Genomic DNA, 6,000 nt, shown 5'->3' on the forward strand with positions numbered 1-6,000 from the left:
CTATATTTGGTGAAAAGCAGGTGAAGCAAGGTCTGAATGCCCAACCTTACATCATCAAAAGCAAGATCAGAGTTGTTTGGCTGCAAGAAGGCCATAGTTTGCCAAAAGCGGGTAAGGTGCGAATGTCCGACTAAATATCAACAAAATTTGGGGCGAAGGTCTTCGGATGCAAGTGGGTGTGAATATCCCACCATACAAGTATGGTGGAGAGGAAACTGTGAATAGCCGACCATAGTTTGGAAAAAGCGGGTAAGAAAAGGTTTGAATGCCCGAACATACACCATCAAAAGAGGGAGCGGAGGTGTTCCGCTGTACGAAGGTGTGAATGTCCAACCATACTTGGTAAAAAGCGGGTAAGAAAAGGTTAATATACCCGACTGTACACAATCAATAGCGGGAGTGGATGTGTTCGGCTACAAGAAGGTGTGACAGTCCGACCATGGTTTGTAAAAAGCGGGTAAGAAAAGGTGCGAATGTCCGACAATGTATGATCAAAAGAGAGAGCGGAGGTTTTCGGATACACGAAAGTTTGAATGTCCTACCATAGTTTGTAAATAGCGGGTAAGAAAAGGTTCGAATGCCCGACTATACACCATAAAAAGCGGGAGCGGAGGTGTTCCGCTGTAAGACGGTGTGAATGTCCGACCATAGTTGGTAAAAAGCGGGTAAGAAAAGGTTAAAATACCCGACTGTACAAAATCAATAGCGGGAGCGGAGTTGTTCGGCTACAAGAAGGTGTGAAAGTCCGACCATGGTTTGTAAAAAGCAGTTAAGAAAAGTTTCGAATATCCAACCAAACATAATCAAAAGCGGGAGCAGAGCTGTTCGTTTGCAAGTAGGTGTGAATGTCCAGCCATAATTACTCACAAACGGGGGAAGAAAAGGTAGTATTGCCAGACCATACATGATCAAAACAAGGAGCGGAGGTTCAGCTGCAAGGTGTGAATGTCTGACTATAGTTTGTAAAAAGCGGGTAAGAAAAGGTGCGAATGCCCGACAATGTATGATCAAAAGAGAGAGCGGAGGTGTTCGGCTGCAAGGTCTGAATGTCCAACCATAATTTGTAAAAACCGGGTAAGAAAAGGCTCGAAAGCCCGACTATACATCATCAAAAGCGGGAGCGGAGGTGTTCAGCTTCAAGAAGGTGTGAATGTTCGACTAAAGTTTGTAAAAAGCTGGTAAGACAAGGAGCGATGTCCCGACATTGTATGATCAAAAGCGGGAGCGGAGGTGTCCAGCTTTGAGTAGGTGTGAATGTCTGCCCATAATTGCTGAAAAATGTGTTAGAAAAGGTAAGAATACTGGACCATACATCATCAAAAGCGGGAGAGGTGGTGTTCGGCTGCAAGAAGGTGTGAAAGTCCGACAATGGTTTGTAAAAAGCGGGTAATAAAAGGTTCGAATGCCCGAATATACATCATCAAAAGCGGAAGCGGAGGTGTTCGGATGCAAGAAGGTGTGAACGTCCGACCAAAGTTTGTAAAAAGCAGTGAAAAGCGAGAAAAAGCTTTTCGTGAGTTCTGCATGATTTGGGATTTTGCTTATAAAATGCATTACTTCACTCAAACTATGTTAAAACTGATTTGTCCTTCATTTTTACCATGTCTAGAAAGATTTAAACAAAAAAAACAACGTTGTACTTTGCAGTAAAAAAAGAGCAAATCTAAAGTTTCAGGAATCCGAGTATAAGCCTGCTTTCATGAGTTCTGCACGATTTCGGATTTTGCTATAAAATGAATTGCTTTGCTCAAACCAAGTTAAAACTGCTTTGTCCTTCCATATTCATCAATGTCTAGATCGACTTCAACAAAGAAAAACATTGGACTTTGCAGTAGAAGAAGTTGAAATCCATCTACACATTGATAAATATGAAGGACAAAGCAGTTCCCACTTGCCCATAAGAAAATAAGCTTATTCTCGGATTCCTGATCCTTCAGTTTTGCTCTTTCTTCTACTGCAAAATACAATGTTGTTCTTTGTTGAAGTCGATCTAGACATTGATAAATATGAATGAAAAAGCAGTTTTAACTTGGTTTGAGTGAATTAATTCATTTTATACATAAAATCCGAAATCGTGCAGAACTCATGAAAATGAGCTTATTCTCGGATTCCTAAAACTTTTGATTGGCTCTTTCTTTTACTGCAAAGTACAACGTTGTTTTTTTGTTTAAATCTATCGAGACATTGATAAATATGAAGGTAAAAGCCGTTTTAACATAGTTTGAGTGAAGGAATTGATTTTATAGATAAAATCCCAAATCATGCAGAACTCCTCAAAAGGGGCGTATGGCTTAATCACAAGTGTGGCTCTTTCTCATTCAGGGTAGTATGAGGAAGTTTATGCTTGAAATATATGTAGAAATGGGTACATATGAAGGACAAAGCAGTGTTAACTTAGTTTGAGTGAAGGAATTCATTTTATACATAAAATCCGAAATCGTGCAGAACGTATGAAAAGAAGCTTATTCTCGGATTCCTGATCCTTCAGTTTTGCTCTTTCTTCTACTGCAAAATACAATGTTGTTCTTTCTTGAAGTCGATCTAGACATTGATAAATATGAAGGTAAAAGCCGTTTTAACATAGTTTGAGTGAAGGAATTAATTTTATAGATAAAATCCCAAACCATGCAGAGCTCCTCAAAAGGGGCGTATGGCTTAATCACAAGTGTGGCTCTTTCTCATTCAGGGTAGTATGAGGAAGTTTATGCTTGAAATATATGTAGAAATGGGTACATATGAAGGACAAAGCAGTGTTAACTTAGTTTGCGTGAAGGAATTCATTTTATACATAAAATCCGAAATCGTGCAGAACTCATGAAAATAAGCTTATTCTCGGATTCCTAAAACTTTTGATTTGCACTTTCTTTTACTGCAAAGTACAACGTTGTTTTTTGTTGAAATCTATCTAGACATTGATAAATACCAGCCGAAACTCTGCTGCCGCTTTTGATAATTTATGGTTGGGCATTCTTACCTTTTCTTACCCGCTTTTTAACAAATTATGATCTTACATTCACACCTACTTGCAGTCGAACACCTTCTCATCCACTTATGATCATGTGCGGTTGGGCTTTCGCACCTTTTCTTACCCATTTTTCAGTAATTATGGGTGGACATTCACACCTTCTTGCAGCCGAAAACCTCCGCTCCTCTTTTGATCATACATTGTCGGGCATTCACACCTTGTCATACCCGCATTTTACAAACTTTAGTCGGACATTCAAACCTTCTTGCAGCTGAACCACCTCCGCTCCCTGTTTTGATCATATATGGTCTGGCAATAGTACCTTTTCTTACCCGTTTGTGAGTAATTATGGCTGGACATTCACACCTACTTGCAGCCGAACACAACCTCTCCCGCTTTTGATGATATATGAACCGGCATTCTTACCTTTTCTAACACATTTTTCAGCAATTATGGTCGGACATTCACACCTACTCACAGACGAACACCTCCGCTCCCACATTTGATAGTGTATAGTCAGGCATTCTCACCCTTTCTCAACAGCTTTTTGCAAATTATGATCTGATATTCACACCTACTTGCAGTCGAACAGCTCTGCTCCCGCTTTTGATTATGTTTGGTTGGATATTCGAACATTTTCTTAACTGCTTTTTACAAACTTTGGTCGGACGTTCACACCGTCTTGCAGCCGAACACCTCCGCTTCCGCTTTTGATGGTATATAGTCGGGCATTCGAGCCTTTTCTTACCCGCGTATTACTTACTATGGTTGGACATTCAAACCTTCTTGTAGCTGAACACATCCGCTCCTGCTTTTGATGATGTATGATTTGGCATTCGCACCTTTTCTTACCCATTTTTCAGTAATTTTTGGTTTGACATTCAGACCTTATTGCACCTGAACACCTCTGCTCCCGCTTTTGATGGTGTATAGTCGGACTTTCGAGCCTTTTCTTCCCCGATTTTTACAAATTGTGGTTGGACATTCAGACCTTGCAGCCGAAAACCTCCGCTCCCTCTTTTGATCATACATTGTCGGGCATTCGCCCCTTGTCTTACACGGTTTTTACAAACTTTAGTCAGACATTCACACCTTGCAGCTGAACCACCTCCATTCCCTGTTTTGATCATGTGTGGTCTGGAAATACTACCTTTTCTTCCCCCGTTTGTGAGTAGTTATGGCTGGACATTCACACCTACTTGCAGCCGAAAAACTGCCTCTCCCGCTTTTGATGATGTATTGTCCGGCATTCTAGTCTTTTCTATCACATTTTTCAGCAATTATGATCTGACATTCACGCCTACTTGCAGTCGAACAGCTCTGCTCCCGCTTTTGATTATGTTCGGTTGGATATTCAAACCTTTTCTTAACTGCTTTTTACAAACTTTGGTCGGACGTTCACACCTTCTTGCAGCCGAACACCTCCGCTTCCGCTTTTGATGGTATATATTCGGGTATTCGAACCTTCTCTTACCCGCTTTTTACAAACCATGGTTGGACTTTCATACCTTCTTGTAGCTGAACAACTCCACTCCTGCTTTTGATGATGTATGGTTGGACATTCGCATCTTTTCCTGCCCATTTTTCAGTAATTATGGGTGGATATTCACACCTTCTTGCAGCTGAACACCTCCTCTCCCGCTAATGATCATGTAAGGTTTGATATTCGAAAATTTTCTTTCATGTTTTAAAGCAATTATTGTTGGACATTCAGACCTTCTTGCAGCCGAAAACCTCCGCTCCCTCTTTTGATCATACATTGTCGGGCATTCGCCCCTTGTCTTACACGGTTTTTACAAACTTTAGTCAGACATTCACACCTTGCAGCTGAACCACCTCCATTCCCTGTTTTGATCATATGTGGTCTGGAAATACTACCTTTTCTTCCCCCGTTTGTGAGTAGTTATGGCTGGACATTCACACCTACTTGCAGCCGAAAAACTGCCTCTCCCGCTTTTGATGATGTATTGTCCGGCATTCTAGTCTTTTCTATCACATTTTTCAGCAATTATGATCTGACATTCACGCCTACTTGCAGTCGAACAGCTCTGCTCCCGCTTTTGATTATGTTCGGTTGGATATTCAAACCTTTTCTTAACTGCCTTTTACAAACTTTGGTCGGACGTTCACACCTTCTTGCAGCCGAACACCTCCGCTTCCGCTTTTGATGGTATATATTCGGGTATTCGAACCTTCTCTTACCCGCTTTTTACAAACCATGGTTGGACTTTCATACCTTCTTGTAGCTGAACAACTCCACTCCTGCTTTTGATGATGTATGGTTGGACATTCGCATCTTTTCCTGCCCATTTTTCAGTAATTATGGGTGGATATTCACACCTTCTTGCAGCTGAACACCTCCTCTCCCGCTAATGATCATGTAAGGTTTGATATTCGAAAATTTTCTTTCATGTTTTAAAGCAATTATTAATGGACATTCACACCTACTTGCAGTCGAACAGCTCTGCTCCCGCTTTTGATTATGTTTGGTTAGATATTCGAACCTTTTCTTAACTGCTTTTTCACAAACTTTGGTCGGACGTTCACACCTTCTTGCAGCCGAACACCTACGCTTCCGGTTTTGATAGTGTATATTCGGGCATACGAACCTTTTCTTACCCGCTTTTTACAAACCATGGTCGGACTTTCACACCTTCTCTTAGCTGAACAACTCCGCTCCCTCTTTTGATTGTGTACAGTCGGGTATTTTAACCTTTTCTTACCCGCTTTGTCCAACTATGATCGGACATTCACACCGTCTTACAGCGGAACACCTCCGCTACCTCTTTTGATGGTGTATGTTCGGGCATTCGAACCTTTTCTTACCCGCTTTTTAAAACCAGGGTCGGACTTTCACACCTTTTAGTAGCCGAACAACTCCGCTCCCGCTATTGATTGTGTACAGTCGGGTATTTTAACCTTTTCTTACCCGCTTTTTACCAACTATGGTCGGACATTCACACCGTCTTACAGCGGAACACCTCCGCTCCCTCTTTTGATGGTGTATGTTCGGGCATTCGAACCTTTTCTTCCCC

This window comes from Leuresthes tenuis, unplaced genomic scaffold (genome assembly GCF_036924035.1).
Source record: "Leuresthes tenuis unplaced genomic scaffold, fLeuTen1.0.hap1 SCAF_21, whole genome shotgun sequence".
Taxonomy (NCBI): domain Eukaryota; kingdom Metazoa; phylum Chordata; class Actinopteri; order Atheriniformes; family Atherinopsidae; genus Leuresthes; species Leuresthes tenuis.